At 44.2% G+C, this 17237-nt stretch overlaps 1 protein-coding gene and 4 non-coding genes across 5 annotated transcripts in view; 2 read left to right on the plus strand and 3 right to left on the minus strand.

The window, feature by feature from the left end:
* LOC144698565 (uncharacterized) overlaps positions 1-17237 on the minus strand; it is a 160266-nt gene that overhangs the window by 102521 nt on the left and 40508 nt on the right. The gene's annotated exons all lie outside the window — the stretch shown is intronic.
* trnae-uuc (transfer RNA glutamic acid (anticodon UUC)) lies at positions 668-739 on the plus strand. Its single transcript has one exon. It is a non-coding gene; the product is annotated as a tRNA-Glu (tRNA).
* On the plus strand, positions 6201-6274 carry trnan-guu (transfer RNA asparagine (anticodon GUU)). Its single transcript has one exon. It is a non-coding gene; the product is annotated as a tRNA-Asn (tRNA).
* Positions 12918-12999, minus strand: trnas-uga (transfer RNA serine (anticodon UGA)). The gene has a single exon. It is a non-coding gene; the product is annotated as a tRNA-Ser (tRNA).
* Positions 15641-15722, minus strand: trnas-aga (transfer RNA serine (anticodon AGA)). Its single transcript has one exon. It is a non-coding gene; the product is annotated as a tRNA-Ser (tRNA).

Raw genomic sequence — 17237 nt, forward strand, 5'->3', positions numbered from 1 at the left:
GTCTTGTTACAGCTGTGCAGGGTGTTGGTGAGGCCGCATCTGGAATGCTGTGTGTAATTTTGGCCCCTGTATTTAAGAAAGGATATACTGGCATTGGAGGCAGTTCAAAATAGATTCAACAGGCTACTTTTTGGGATGAAGAACAGCAAAACAGGTTAAGTCTTTATTCATTAGAGTTTAGAAGAATGAGGGGTGATCTTATTGAAACCTACAAGATTCTGAGGAGGCTTGACAGGTTCATGTAGAGAAGGCGTTTCCACTCGATCTAGGGAACATAGTTACAGAATAAGGGGACACTCATTTAAAACTGAGATGCGAAGGAATTTCTTCTCTCAGAGGGTAGTAAATGTCTGGAATTCTCAACCCCAGAGAGTTGTGGAGGCTAGATCACTGAAAGTATTTAAAGAGGAGGTAGATAGATTTTTGAAATATAGGGGAGTTGGGGGCTATGAGGAGCTGGCACAAAAGAGGAGTTGAGGCCTGGGCAGATCATCCATCATCTTATTGAATGGCAGTGCAGGCTTGAGGGGCCGAATGGTCGACTCCTGCTCCTTTATCTCATGTTCTTTTGTTCATTTGAAACATGTCTCTGCTGAAAGGGGTCGGAAATAAAAATAAAAGGCACAGGTGGCATCGATAAACCAGGTTGTAAAAATTCAGTGTAGTTTCCCTGGTGGTCTAGTGGTCAGGATTCGGCACTTTCACCGCCGCGGCCCGGGTTCGATTCCCGGTCAGGGAATGATAATTTGCTGACCTCGTGCAAACTGTGGAAATGAGATTGGATAATTTCCTGAGAGAAATGCAGATCACATTTGCCGAAATCAGTGTAAGCTCGAATTTTGCATCAGAGTTGGAAATGTCATCCGGTCACAACCGGAAAGGAACAAACACAGAGGTGAAGATAGGGAATGAGAGAAGGGCAGTGATCGGCTGCAAAGCGCTGACAATAGAGAGGATGGTGTAAGGGAAATTATAGCGGTAATAGGGAAGATTTTACTGTTTACATCGACACAAATATCTCCCAGATTTGGCCCCAAATCTCGTGTCAAGTGAGAAGAGAACTCCTCGCTTAATCTTCCACTTCTTAGCTGCACCTCCTTCCAAACATTGCAAACTCCTCCTGCATTTTCCATCCTGATATTTTTCTCTGTAACATTTTAATATGAAGCTGCACAAGTAATGTGAATAAAGTTTGTGATGGTAAAAATGTGCTCACCCCCTCGGGAACTGAACGACATTGACACACATTGATGAACACATACAGACATATACACCGAGAGTGGCAGAGGACAAGGGTTAGTCTCTAAGGAGAGACAAACACCCAGAAAGCAAACATATCACCAATCTGGCTCCGTTTTTGTTCCTCTACGACTACAAGTTTTGTGAATGTTTTCGTGAATGAACGGAAATAGGAAAATCCCCTTGGATGCTTTGGTACTTGGATGGATTTGATTGAATCTAACCGATAACTAACCCTGTAGACACAGAGTTAAAACGAGGTATAATGAGCAGCGGGGAAACCCCAATGGATTTGAACTCCATCTCCTTCACCACTCGGCCACGACAACTGACCCTATGGACAGGTTCATGTTATTGGTATCTCAGATGGCTACAGCAGAAAGGCGGGCTTTCGGCCCATCTTCTCCGTGCTGGCTGTCTGGTAGAACAACTCAACTACTTCCACTTCTGTGCATTCTCACAAAGGCAATTGATATTTGTATTGCCTCTCCTCCTTCTCCCTGTTAAAATAAAACCCAATGCACGCCCGCATTCACTTTGAGCTGGCACTTTGTCGTCAGAGGAGAGCATTTATAGCACCTATAACTTTGGCAGCGGTTTCACAAATAATAGAATCTGAATCCAGCGCCTGAGGCCATTCAGCGAGGCTCCCTCTCTCAACCTGCTGTTTTCCGTCGCCTTAATGGTGTTTCCACTGAAACAGAACATTAAAAACATCGAAAAAGGAACAGGAATTGTCCATAAGCCCCCTCGAGCCTCCGCTACCACTTAATAAGTTCATGTCAGATCCCCAAACTCAGCACCAATTTTCCATCCGATCCCGATAGCCCTTCATTCACTTAAAGTCCAAACATTTATCAATCTCAGCCTTCAATATTCTCATCGACTGAGGATCCACAGAGCTCCAGGCTACAGAATTCCAAAGGTTCACAAGCCTTTGAGTGAAGAAATATCTCCTCACCTCAGTCCTAAATGGCTGACACATTATCCAGAGAATGTGAGCTCAGTTCTAGATGCTCCAGACAGGGGAAAACAGCCTCTCAGCATGTTCACTGTCACTCAGGAATCAATCCAGTGAATCTTGGTTGCGCACAGACAGCGAGTGAATGGAGGGAACAAAGAGCACAAAAGTGAACAGAGATAGAGACACAGACAGAGACTGAGAGAGCAAAAGAGGGCGAGACAGGTATACAGGGAAAAAGAGGGACAGGTAGAGACAGAGAGTGGATTAGACACTGAAAGGAACAGATACACTTCACCATTCCACATGATTGTTAACTTAGATTGACAGACAGAAAGAGAGAAATAAAGACTTACATTTAAACAGAGCCTTTCACCAACTCAGGACAACGGGAGGCCCTTTAGAGCTAATGAAATCTTTTTGAAATGTAGTCACTGTTGTAATCTAAAAGCAGAGAGAGTTTGATAAAATTGCTGATGTAGTAGATGAGAATATTCGATCTTAAGAAATCCATCTCTATGTCGAATCTTTCTTTCTATCTCCCTAAGCATTTCATGGTTTGTTTGATGCAGATTCAGCAGATGTAAATCTGCAGCTGAGTGAATAAATTTCAACTCGAATCCCTGACGAAACAGGGACAAAGCATCCCATTTCTATCAGGTCATCTCTCAGCCTTCTCTTTTCTAGAGAAAAGAGTTTCAGGCTGTTCAGCCTTTCCTGGTGATTATATCCTATCTGTTCCTGGAACATTTGTGAATCAACTTTTATTTTCCTGTTCCTTCCGACACCCGACAGCAGTAGAAACAGTTCCTAATGTCCGAGTGATTTCAGTTTGGACTATTTGTATTTAAAAGTTCATTCTCTCGATGTGTCCATTGCCTTAGCCATTCAACTATAAGGACTCTGTGTCTGTCTGTTTAAATGTTGCTCAGTGACAATTTCGATCATCCTCCACTTTGTACCAAACCGACCCCCAGAAGCTGAGAAGTCTTCATTCAAAAAAATGAAAGAAAACTCCTCTTGTATATTTTAAAACTGCTCTTTTTATTCTCTGTACCACCTTAATATGAAGCCATACAGCTAACGTGAATAATGTTTGGATGGTGAAATGGGGAACTGAACCGCATTGGCACACACACAGGAACACACACAAGCATATACACCGAGAGTGACAGAGGACAAGGATTTGTCTCTAAGGAGAGGCAAACATCTAGAAAGCAAGCCTGACACCAACCTGGCTCTGTTTTTGTTCCATTTCTAGCTGTAACTTTTGTGAACGCTTGGAGACGAATGGAAATTAGAGAACTTTGGGGTCTTTGGATGTTTTTTCTTCAACTTAATCGACATTTAATTGTGCAGGCACACTCTAAAATTCAGGAATGATAAGAAGAGTAGTTGTCAGGATTCCTGCCCACCTGTGGAGACCCCATTAGATTCAAAACCTGTCGCCTTAACAACTCAGTCGTGAATCCAAGCCCCAGATTTGCATGAATGTAGTTTGTATAAAATCATAGACGGCTACATCAGACGGTCATTCAGCATATTGTTCACATGCCGACTCTCTGGAAGAGCAACTCTCCGACTGCAATTCCACACCCCGCCTTTTTCAGACAGCAACTCATATTTATATTGTCTCTCCTCATTCTCCCGATTAAAGTAAAACACCGCACACTCCGCTGAGTTTAATGTGAGTTGCGATCTGTTGGTTCAAATGGGACAGCTGCAGATCCTAAAAGGAAGGTAACTTGAACGTTTGGCGACGGTGGGATTCGAACCTACGTTTCTGTAGAAACTGGAGCCCTAATCCAGCGCCTTAGACCACTAAATCACGCTATCACGTGACAAAGTGCTAGTCATAATTTCCTTCACTGGTATTGCAACGAAATGAACAGACGCAAAGGAGAAGGGGAAAGTCATTGGGAAACTTGAAGCAGCTCCGCCAGTTAATCAGATCATCCTGCACTTTGTAACAAACAGAAATCATCTCCACTGCTAATTTATTTTTTCAATGTTTCATTATTTCGATGTTTCAAATGATGTTTCTTTTTTCCTTTGTGACTCTGCGTGTTTACTCAGTGAAATGTTGGTAATAGGTAATGAGATTGTATATATTGACTGAGAAAAATGAGGAGATGTTTGGTCAGGGTAAATATTTTTTGATAATTTGATTTGACATCAACGATTTCAAAAAATTTGAAAACTTGTCAAAGGTTTCAGAATCCAACTCTTCATGTCATTGGGTTACGAAAACTTTCTTAACTTTCATACATTGTGCATGGACACAGCAGAAGGCCCTGCGCCTCTTCCAATATTGTTTTTTCTTAACGCAGAGTTTTCAAAAGGGAATTGGGCAATGACTTGAAAGGGAGAAAAAGATCAGGGTTATGGAAAGAGACAAATAAATTGAGATGAACAAGAAAGCCCGTTGAACAAAACTGACATTGATTGATTGTCCGAAAGACCTCTTGTAGAGCTGTGCCATTTGATGATGACATTGTTGATCAGTCTGTCTCCAGCATTCCTAATGAGAACAGCTGAATTCCATTTTTTCAAAACAAAGACCCAAAGTGCTGCTGCATGACGTCACCGCTTTACATTTTAGTGAAGCCCATTGAGCCTTTGTGCTGTTTCCTGTTTCTGTGGTGCAGTGATTTTCATGCTTGCCTAACACATGAAACGTTCTCCGGTTTAAAACTGGGCAGAGCCAAAATCATAATTTGTGGGTTCACGTTGCAGCCACGTGACCTGGTCAGTGTTTAACCCTCAACCAAGAACACACGGTCTGCTCATTGTGACGTGCCTGGTTTTGACTGTTTCCTGAGCGGTGATTGGCTGCCGTGTTTCCTACATTACAACAATGACTGCACTTCAATTAAAGCAAAACTGCGGAAATCTGGAAAGGAAAACAGAAAATACAGGAAAAACTCAGCAGGCCTGATAGCATCTTCTGAGAGAGAAACCTGCTAAGTTTTTCCAACATTGTCTGTTTTTATTTCAAAAATTACTTAATTGGCTGGAAAGTAGTTTGAGACATCCACTGGTCTGGAATAGCGCTATTAAAATGCAAGTCTGTCCTTCTTTAATTATCTTAAATCCTAGTCCTCTGGTTACTGACCCCCGTCAGTGGAAACAGTTTCTCCCCATCTGCTCTATCAAACCGCACGTCCCCGTTGCCCCCACCCCCATCATTTTGAGCAGCTCCGAGAAATCTCCGTTTAACCTTCTTTGCTCCACAGAGGACAATCACGGTCTCCATAAAATATCCACAAAACAGAATTTCCTCATCCCTGGACATGATGCAAGGCGGAGAATTGAAGCTGCAGTCGCCGCTTTCTGCTGGCAGCGGGTGATTGGAGAGTGCGGGGCCGGAATATTGCTGCTTTGCTGCTTTTCCTTGTCTCACTCACTGTGGAGCGGAGGAAAAAAGAACAATTGATGGGTTTGTTTGAATCTAATAACTTCATAAATTTTGGAATATATTGTCAGTTGGCAGGTGGGAAAATGGAGAAGGAACCAAAATAGAAATCTCAGCCTCCAGCTTTGTGAATCTTCAGATATTCTTTGGGAACCGGAATCAGAGGAGAATGAAGAGTGAATTGTCCCACTGACCAGAGACAGTCAAAGCACCTTTCCCTTCTTTAAGACGTTGGAACATTGACTCTGATGTTATCAGTGAAATTAACTGATCTGAGACATTGAAATGATTCTCGTTACTGCACATCAGGAAGTCAAACCTAACATCGGCTTCAGGACAATCAGAATACTTGGTAACAGACAAGACAGCGAAAGACTCGAAGGGAGACGGCTCCGGTTGTAGGAGAGCTGGTTCCCGGTGACATGGATGTGTCTGCAGTGGGTGGGATCAGGCTGTTTCCATGTATCCACAATGAATGTCCTGCCCTTCATTTTGGAAGAGTAAAACTGATAGAAAACAATTGTCATCCCTGTAGCAGCAATCTGAAACTTTAACTCAATGACACCATTATCAGAAGTCGCGTCGGTCTCTGTGGCGCAATTGGTTAGCGCGTTCGGCTGTTAACCGAAAGGTTGGTGGTTCGAGACCACCCAGAGACGAAACTTCCCCCTTGTTCCAGCATTAATTGTCACTCAGTTCCCAGTTGTCATTGGCGACTTGATCTGAAAGTCAAGACCCCGGAAATGTTGCCGGCTCCACTGTTAACCAGTGAGCTCCCAAGTAAGCGGCTTTTTTTCGAATATTCATTTCTAATATAATGAGAAAACATTTAGACCTACCATGCACTGATATCCAACACACTGGAAATTTATGAAGTTATTGGATTCAAACAAACCCATCAATTGTTCTTTCTTCCTCAGCTCCAGTGAGTGAGACAGGGAAAAGCAAAAAAGCAGCAATATTCCGGCCCCGCACTCTCCAATCACTCGCTGCCAGCAGAAAGCGGCGACTGCAGCTTCAATCAGCGGGTTACTGCCCATCCCTGGGACACGAGATACTCCAACCCAGGACAAACTTCCCAATACACCGAGCACAGGCTCAGGAAAACTCAGTCTCCAGCTTTGTGAAAAACCTCCGAGCAGCATTTACAGAATACCCGAGTGAGTGAGTCACAAATAAAAGTCACACCAACTTTCTAAATCTTTTCACTGTCAAATTCCTTCATTTTATTGAAAAGCTGATTGTTGTGAATCTGAAAATGAGCACCATGGGATTTGTGTTACTGAGTGACTTGTTTTCCACAGATTGTCCTTCAGATTTGCAATTCAAATTGTGTTGGATATTGAAGCGGATCTGTTTTCAAAATGAGGTCACACAGCAGGTAAACATTAAATCCAGAAACAAATCCTGAGGAAAATGGATCACAATGTTTGGAAGGAGGTGCAGCTGAGAAGCGGAAGCTGTGAATTATGTTATTGATGATTGAGTGGAAAGCATTGGGGCCTTGGTCAATCATTGTGGCTGAGTGGTGAAAACGATGCTTTTAAAATCCATTGGGGTTTCCCCAGGAAAGTTCCAATCTTACCGACTCTGCTTCTTATTTTTGCTGATTTTAACCAGGTGTCCACGGAACTCTCGGATCAATGGAAGAAAAAACATCCAAAAATTCTCCTGATTTTTGGACTCTAAGGGAATGAAGAGCGATCGGGATCGGGTGGGAAGTTGGTGTTGAGGTTGGAGATTCGCCATGATCTTATTAAGTGACGGAGGAGGCTTGTGGGGCCTTATGACGTATTGTTGCTGCTTTGATTCTGTTCTATTTGAGTTGCAATGCTAGGCAAGGCGATGGGCAGTAATAATGAAGCTTGGTTTCAAATACCACTTCCACTGCTGCTAAAATTGCCCGATTGGTCGAAAAAGTGGCAGCTCACAGTTAAAGCAGGTGTGTGCGGTGTTTCACTTTAACAGAAATACTGAGAGACAATAAAATATAAATGGCTGTGGAGAAAAGGCGGGGTTGTTGAATTAGCTGTGAAACTTGCGCAGGACAGATATTCGCCTCCAGCTCTTTCTGCCCGTCCAGGTCAATTAGCTGCTTGATGCAAACGCAGTCAGATGGTGCGAACGTAAAACAGAACTTGATCGGTTTACAGATAGCAGCGGACAGAGACACCAGGATCTTCCTGATTCGCCCAAGTACTGATTAGAGGAATGTGCACAGTGCCGATTATCCACAATCACACTTCCCTTCCAGTCTTGTCTACGTTGTTCAGCTTTGAAAATGCTCATATTTTCACACTGGATTTCAATGCGAAGAAAGCAGAGCTACAATAAGCTTATATAGTTCAGCAGATGTACTGCAAGAAGTTACATAACAGGCAGATGATAACACTGCTCTTTGGACGCGGTGAGCTCCAATGAAGGATTGACACCATTAATGTGTCGTTCAATTAATATCGTGACAAATCTCATGCTGGAAATGACAAGATAACTCGCTGAATTTGCTCCGTGCTTTGGTTTCAAAGGAGCCGAATACAAGATAAGAAAGTACATCTCGCTCGAATGGGTTATAAAATGGAAGAATGACCCGTGCTGTTGGGAAACATAAAATTATAGAAAGTTGCAGCACAGAAAGAGGCCATTCGGCCGGGCGTGCTGCTGTCAAAGAGCAGTAGCGATTGGTTGATCCATCAGGAGTGATATTTATGTCAGTGCAAACAGTAGGCAGCAAAACTTGCCCTTCTCCCACCCATATTTTTCCTGGCGCCACCATCTCTGTGGTCAGTGCTTTGCACCCAGCCCTTCTCTTGTCCTTCTTACACTCCGTTTCTGACTTTGTTCTCGACTTGTCCAAATATGACATTTCCAACTCTGCGGTGAAACTGCAACTATTACTCCACTGATTCTGTTGGAGCTGTTAAATGGTTTCCATCAATAGATAATTAATACTCATTTTAACAAGATAAAAAAAAATCTACATTCCCTGATTGGGAATCGAACCCAGGCTGCTGCTGATAAAGTGCTGAATCCTGACCACTAGACCATTGGGGTCAAATCGTCTCAATTTCTCTGTTCCTTTCACCCACTCTAACCTGTCTCTCTCTGAACTTGCTGCACTCCGTTCTCTCAGGTTCAACCCTGACATTGTCATTAAACCTGCTGACGAGGGTGGTGCTGTTGTTGTCTGGCGCACTGATCTCTACCTCGCAGAGGCTGAGGGTCAACTCGCAGACACTTCCACCTACCTGCCCCTGGATCATGACCCCACCACTGAACATCAAGCCATTGTTTCCAGGACTGTTACTGACCTCATCTTCTCTGGAGATCTTCCTTCCACAGCTTCCAACCTCATAGTCTCCCAACCTCAGACGGCCCGCTTATACCTCCTGCCCAAAATCCACAAACAGGACTGTCCCAGCAGACCAATCTTGTCAGCCTGTTCCTGCCCCACGGAACTCATTTCTTGCTATCTTGACTCAATTCTCTCTCCCCTTGTCCAGTCCCTTCCCACCTATATCCGTGACTCCTCTGACACTCTACATTATATCATCAATTTCCAGTTCCCTGGTCCCAACCGCCTCCTCTTCACCATGGACGTCAATCCCTCTACACCTCCATCCCCCAACGGGATGCTCTGAGGGCTCTCCGCTTCTTCCTCGAACAGAGGCCCAAAAAATGCCCATCCACCACTACTCTCCTCCGCCTGGCTGAACTTGTTTTCACACTGAACAATTTCTCCTTAAACTCCTCTCCCTTCCTCCAAATAAAAGATGTGGCTATGGGTACCCGCATGGGCCCCAGCTATGCTTGTCTCTTTATGGGGTATGTGGAACATTCCTTGTTCCAATCCTACTCCGGACCCCACCCACAACTCTTTCTCTGGTACATCGATGATTGCTTCGGTGCTGCTTCATGCTCTCGCCTGGACCTGGAAAAATTTATTAATTTTGCTTCCAATTTCCAACCCTCCATCATTTTCACATGGTTCATTCCTGACACTTCCCTTCCCTTCCTTGACCTCTCTGTCTCAATTTCTGGTGATAGACTGTCCACCAATATCCATTACAAGCCTACCGACTCCCACAGCTACCTCGACTACAGCTCCTCACACCCCGCTTCCTGTAAGGACTCCATCCCATTCTCTAAGTTCCTTCGCCTCCATCGCATCTGTTCTGATGATGCCACTTTCAAAAACAGTTCCTCTGACATGTCCTCCTTCTTCCTTAACCGAGGTTTTCCATCCACAGTGGTTGACAGGGCCCTCAACCGTGTCCGGCCCATCTCCCGCGCATCCGCCCTCACACCTTCTTCTCCCTCCCAAAAACATGATAAGGTCCCCCTTGTCCTCACTTATCACCCCACCAGCCGCCGCATTCAAAGGATCATCCTCCGCCATTTCCACCAACTCCAGCATGATGCCACCACCAAACACATCTTCCCTTCACCCCCGCCCCTGCGGCATTCTGCAGGGATCATTCCCTCCGTGACACCCTTGTCCACTCCTCCATCACCCCCTACACCTCAAACCCCTCCCACGGCACCTTCCCATGCAACCGCAAAAGCTGCAACACCTGCCCCTTTACTTCCCCCCTCCTCACCGTCCAAGGGCCAAAATACTCCTTTAAAGTGAAGCAGCATTTCACGTGCATTTCCCTCAATTTAGTCCACTGCATTTGATGCTCCCAATGCGGTTTCCTCTACATTGGAGAGACAAAACGCAGACTGGGTGACCGCTTTGCGGAACACCTTTGGTCTGTTTGTGAGCATGACCCAGACCTCCCTGTCGCTTGCTATTTCAACACACCACCCTGCTCTCATGTCCACATGTCCGTCTCGGCCTGCTGCACTGTTCCAGTGAAGCTCAACGCAAACTGAAGGAACAGCACCTCATCTTCCGACTCGGCACTTTACAGCCTTCCGGACTGAATATTGAGTTCAAAAACTTTAGATCATGAACTCTCTCCTCCATCCCCACCCCCTTTCCGGTTTCCCTTTTTTTCCAACAATTTATATATATTTTTCTTTTCCAACCAATTTCCATTATTTTTAAATGTATTTCCATCCATTGTTTTATCTCTACCTTTTTCGAACCCTTCCCCCCACCCCACCACCACTAGGGCTATTTCTACCTTGCTGGTCCTGAGTTCTACCCTTAATGTCACCTATTAGTACATTTCTTAGCTAATATCACCACCGTCAACATCTCTTTTTCCTTTTGTCTATGACATCTATTCTATGCCTCCGCCTATCACTGCCGCTCTATCCAGCTCAACCTGCCCCACCCCCCACTACCAGCTTATATTTCACCGCATTTCTCCATTTACATGGTTCTGAAGAAGAGTCACACGGACTCGAAACGTCAACTGTGCTCCTCTCTGCAGATGCTGTCAGGCCTGCTGGGTTTTTCCAGGTATTTTTGTTTTTGTTTCAGATTTCCAGCAGCCGCAGTATTTTGCTTTTATCTGAGAGAGAGAAATCAATACGTTTCAGTGAGTATGACGCTGTCTCAGATAGAGATATAACTGACATTAAGTGATTGTGGTGACAAACGTGCCCGTCTTAGCAAAGAAATGTTTGGTATGACTTGAATATCTAAACAAGATCACACAACAGAATATACTATCAATGAATATTTACGTTATTTGACGATCTGTAGTTACAGTTTGAATAAGAGAAAATAAAATAAAATGAAACATTCTGGTGAAGACACATCTTTTATCTTTGTGGAATGACGCAGCATGATTTCTTTTCACACCGACACACAGAACAGGTGATGTCTCATATGTAATACTGTTGGCTGTAATGAAACTGAATATTAGGAGCTGCGCGGAACAAACAGTCAAAACCTATAGTTTTAGGCCAAAGCCAGAGGCCCATTTCTAACTCAACGTTCATCTTATAGAGACATAGAATAGTGTAGTAACAACAGAGACAGAGCCTGGTGTGGTAATTACTGAGACAGGGCCTAGTGCAATTTAAGCAGAGGCATTACTAGAGAGGCCATCTAATGTTACTTAAGCAAAGACGTGACCTAGTGCACGAATAACAGGGGCGGGGACGAGTGCTATATTAACATAGACAAGGTCTACTGCTGTAATAGCGGAGATGTGTCTCGTGCAATAGTTACCGATACAGGGCCTGGATCAACATCAAGTGAAATAGGGCAGTTATTACAGGCACAGGGCACAGAGTAATTGCGTCCCAGAGAGAGTCTAAGGCCGTAATATCGGAGACTGCTACCAGTGTAAGAGAGACAGACATGATCTCGTGGAGAAAAAACAGGAAAAGGGAGAGTGGAATAGAAGCAGAGACAGAGGTACAATGACAAAGGATCCATTTTAATTAAAAAGACAACAAGCTCGAGTATAATACAGGCTGATACAGAGTCTAGTGTAAATTGTTCTGAAATACGGTCTAGAGGAACATAAGTGCAGACATGATTGAGTGTGTTATAAGCAGCGCCGCGACCTAGTGAAACATAAGTGGGACAGTGCCGAGTGCAGTAATAATTGAGACAGGATCTTGTGTAATACGAACCAGCCTGGTGTAGCAATAACACTGACCGGATCCAGTTTAAGAAAACTGATACACGGTCTAATGCAGCTTCACATAATTCAGGGCTCTTTTTAATATCAACTGACGCAGTGTCTGGCGAATTAAATACCGGCAAAGGTACGAGATCAATAAAAACAGAGACATGCACCAGTACAGCAATAAGAGAGTAATGGTATTGGACAATAACAACAGAAACATGGAATTGTGTGATATGAATGGAGGAATGTATTGGTGCAGCATCACCTGAGACAGGGTCCCGTTTGATAGACAAGTGGCAGGTTCTACAGGAGTAATAGCTGAGACAGAGTCTTGTGAAATTCAAATAAAACATGTTCTAGTTTTCTATAACCAGAGACAAGCACTAATGCAGTGTCAACTGGGGCATGGCTTATTGTAACTTTGGTCGAGACCTGCTTCAGTGCAGTCATGACTGCGATAGTGCCAACTGTATTATGGCCATAGTCCAGTACATTAACAACTGAGATTGAACCAGTTACAGAAACAACTAAGAGATGACCTTCTCTAATATGATGAGAGACATTTCCTAGTGTAATAGAAACAGAAACGGCGTCTAAGTTAATTTGAACAGAGACAGTGCCAAATGCAGTAATAATTGAGACCGCGTCTGCTTCATGTGATGTGGGCAATCACGGTTCCACTGCCACCCATTGGTCAATCTTTGCTACTGCAGGTGTTGTGAAAATGTCGAGTGCATTTACAATGGTTAAAATCAGAAATAATGGAAAACGTAATCGGCAGGATTTGAACCTGCGCGGGGTAACCCCAATGGATTTCAAATCCATCGCCTTAACCACTCGGCCACGACTACAGATGCTGGTAATAAGCCTGTATTATTTATATGAAGTCATAGAATGGTTACAGCAGACAAAGAGGACCTTCTGCACCCCCCCTGTCTCTGTCACAACCTAGCCGGGAATGCATGCGCGTTATTTCCTATGTGAAAATTCAGGGAGATCAATGTTGTTTCCTCCTGGAGCCTCAGCTTGTTCTGAATTTCAAACTGTGGAAGGTAATCGACCTACAAAATCCACAAGGTTGTAATGCATTCCTCTCAATCATCAATAACATCATTCACATCTTCCACTTCTTTGCTGCACCTCTTTCCAAACATTGCAAACTCCACTTGCATCGTTCATCCTGATATTTTTCTCTTTGTCATTTTAATATGAAGTTGCACAACAAATTTTAGTCAAGTTTGTGTTGGTGAATATGTGTCCATCCCCTCGGGGAACTGAATCGCATTGACACACACAGAGGAACACACACCGACACACACACCGAGAATGACAGAGGCCTAAGGAGAGACAAACACCCAGAAAGCAATGATGTCACCAACTTGGCCAATTATTGTTACATTTCAGACTGCAAATGTAGTGAATATTTGCAGATGAACTGAAGTCAGAAACACGGGGGTCTTTGGGTGGTTTTCTTTTTCATTTCACTGATAATTTATTCTGCAGACAGTTTGTGTCAATCAGGAATGAGAAGAAGGGGAGTTGGCAGGATTGGAACCACGAGGTAAAACGCCTCAACCACTCGGCCAGGACAACTGGGTAAAGGCTGCATGTTGTTTGTTTAAAATAATAGAATGAATACAGGGAGTTCCAGTGAAAGAAGGTCTTCCAGTCCGTGCCATTGCCCCAACTTTTCCCAGTCACCCTGGGATTTACACTTTCTCCCCTCATTCTTCCAACTGAAGTACAACAATGCACAGCTCAGCTGCTCCTTCACCGCACGGAGAATTTTTTTGGAAGCGTCTCAAATAACAAAGCACCAGAAAGTTTGACAGCAGTGGGAGTAAAGCCCAAATCACCAAAGAGATCGGAACCTGAACCAGCAGCTGAGCCCGCTCGGCCTCACTGCCACATTCAGGTTAGACACAAACATTGACACTGAATTAGGATATAAAAAATAATGTTCAGGAATTGGCCATTCGGACCCTCGGGCATTCTCAGCTACTTAATAAGATCATGTGAAAACTTCAACCATCATCCACTTTGTAACATCCAGAAGTTTAGTTGCTGAACAGTCTCCACTCAAAATAAAGAGAGAAATGTCCTGTTAACTGCTTTTTTTTTTTGCTGATATGAAGTCAGAGAACTAACATGGATAATGATTGGGTGGTGAAAATAGGAAACTGAACGACATTGACACACACAGAAAATCACAAATATGCGCGTTGTTAAGATTTGAAATTGTGCTTATTTTCACACTGTCTTTCAATGTGCAGAAAGTGGAGCTGTGATCAGCTTTTAGCTCAGAAGATGTACAGCAAGAATGTACATAACAGGCTGATGCTCACGGTGCCTGTTTGGACTCGGTGAGCTGCATCTGACGATTGAGGCCATTTAAATGTCGTTCAACGAGTCCAGTTCCAAATTCTGTGATCGAAAAAGAAAACTTGCTGAATTTGCCCATTGTCTTGAAATCAAAGCATCACATGGAAGTCAATCTTAACCGTGGTGTTAGGAAACAACAAATGACAGAAAGTTGCAGCAAAGAAAGAGGCCATTCGGCCCTGTGTGCTGCTTCCAAAGAGCAGTGTGATTGGTTGATCTGAATGATTTTCGTCATTTAGGAAGAATGGGCAAAAAGGAAAACGAGGCGGGGTCGCACTGTTAATAAGGAACGAGATCGGTACATTAGTGAGAGAGGATCTTAGATTGAGGGATGAACATGTAGAATCAGTTTGGATGGAGCTAAGAAACAGCAAGAGGCAGCAAACATTGGCGGGAGTTGTTTATAGGCCCCCAAACTGTAGTGGAGTTTACTTTTACAAACTTCACCAAAGACAAGTTTCTTTGACCAAATGCTCTATGTCGGTTGAAAACAAGTGTCCTTCAGCCAATGAGAAAAACCATTGCTGTTCGCTGGAACATGAAATCGATACTTTCCTCCTTTAAGACAGTTCTTAAAGCCTCTCCCTTTGACCGAGCTTTTAGTCATCTGACCGAATATGTGGCTCAGTGTCACACTTTGTTATACAATGCTCCTGGGGAACGCCTTGTGAAGTTTCATTAGGAAAAATGAGCTTTATAAATATACGTTGTTGTTGTAGTCCATACATAGAAAGAGACAAACTGCTCTGGTCTCTTTCATCCTGATATTTTTCACTGTAACATTGTAATGTGAACTTGCACCACTAATGTGAATACAGTTTCTGCTCGTAAAAATGTGTTCACCTCCTCAGGGAACTGAACCACATTGACACACACAGAGGAACATAGACATACACCGAGAGTGACAGAGGCCTAAGGAGAGACAAATGCCACAGTGAAATCATGTCACCAAATTGGCTCCGTTTTGTTTTCCATTTCCAACTGGAGATTTGCAGAAGGCTGACAAATGAACGGAAACAAGAGAACACGGGTGAGTTTGGTTCGCTTTCCCTCGATTCAAACGATAATTCGCTCTGTCTGTGCGGGGATAAAACCCAAACTAATGAGAAACGTAGTCGGCAGGATTCGAACCTGCGCAGGGTAACCCCAATGGATTTCTAATCCATCGCCTTAACCACTCGGCCACGACTACAGAACCTGGTTCCCTGCTACTATTATTTGTATGAAATCATGCAATCGTTACAGCGGAGAAAGCGCTCTTTCTGCCCGTCCTGTCACTGCCATTACCTGATCATTTCCCCGGAATCCTGCAATTTACACTGTCTCTCCTCGTTCTTCCGACCAAACTGGGAAAGAAAGAGTGAGAATGATCCAATCCGGCCAATTACCGCTCCATCAGTCTCCTCTCCATCATCAGTAAAGTAATGGAAGGGGTCATCAATAGTGCTATCAAGTGGCACAGACATAGCAATAACCTGCTCGCTGATGCGCAGTTTGGGTTCCGAAAGGGCCACTCAGCTCCTGACCTCATTACAGCCTTGGTTCAAATACAAACAAAAGAGCTGAACTCCCGAGATGAGGTGACATCAAGTCAGCATTTGATCGAGTGTGGTATCAAGGTGCCCGAACACAACTGGAGTCAATGGGAATCAGGGGGAAACTCTCCGCTTGTTGGAGTCATACCTAGCACAAAGGAAGATGGTTGTGGTTGTTGGAGGTCAGTCATCTTAGCTCCAGGACATCACTGCAGGAGTTCCTTAGGATAGTGTCCTCGGCCCAACCATCTTCAGCAATGAACTTCCATCCATCATAAGGTCAGAAGTGGCGAAGTTAGCTGATGATTGCACAATGTTCAGCACCATACCCGACTCCTCAGATACTGAAGCAGTCCATGTCCAAATGCAGCAAGATCTGGGCAATATCCAGGCTTGGGCTGACAAGTGGCAAGTAACATTCGCACCCCACAAGTGTCAGGCAATGACCATCTCCAACAAGAGAGAATCCAACTATCGCCACTTGATGTTCAATGGCATTACCATCACTGAATCCCTCACTATCAACATCCTGGGGGGTTCCCATTGACCAGGAACTGAACTGGACTAGCCATATAAACACTGTGGCTACAAGAGCAGGTCAGAGGTTAGGAATCGTGCAACGTGTAACTCACCTCGTAACTCCCAAATTACTGTCTACCATCTCCAAGGCACAAGTTAGGAGTGTAATAGAATACTCCTCACTTGCTTGGATGAGTGCAGCCCCCGCAACACTGAAGAAGCTGGACACCGTCCAGGGCAAAGCAGTCCACTTGACTGGCATCACATCCACATTCAGTTCCTTCACCACCGATGCACAGTAGCAGCAGTGTGTACCATCTACAAGATGCCCTGCAGGAATCCATCAAGGCTGCTTAGACAGTAGTGCCCAAACCTACGACCATTCCCAGCTAGAAGGACAAGGGCAGCAGATAGATAGGAACACCATCACCTTCAATTCACTCACCATCCTGACTTGGACATATATCGCCGTTCCTTCACTGTCACTGGGTCAAAGTCCTGGAACTCCCTTCCTAACAGCACAGTGGAAGTACCTACACAACATGGACTGCAGCGGTTCAAGAAGGCAGACCACCTTCCCAAGGGCAATTAGGGATGGACAATAAATGCTGGACCAGACAGCGAAGCCCACATCACGTGAATGAGTAAAAAAA

The sequence above is a fragment of the Cetorhinus maximus genome, chromosome 23 (assembly GCF_964194155.1).
Source record: "Cetorhinus maximus chromosome 23, sCetMax3.hap1.1, whole genome shotgun sequence".
NCBI lineage: Eukaryota > Metazoa > Chordata > Chondrichthyes > Lamniformes > Cetorhinidae > Cetorhinus > Cetorhinus maximus.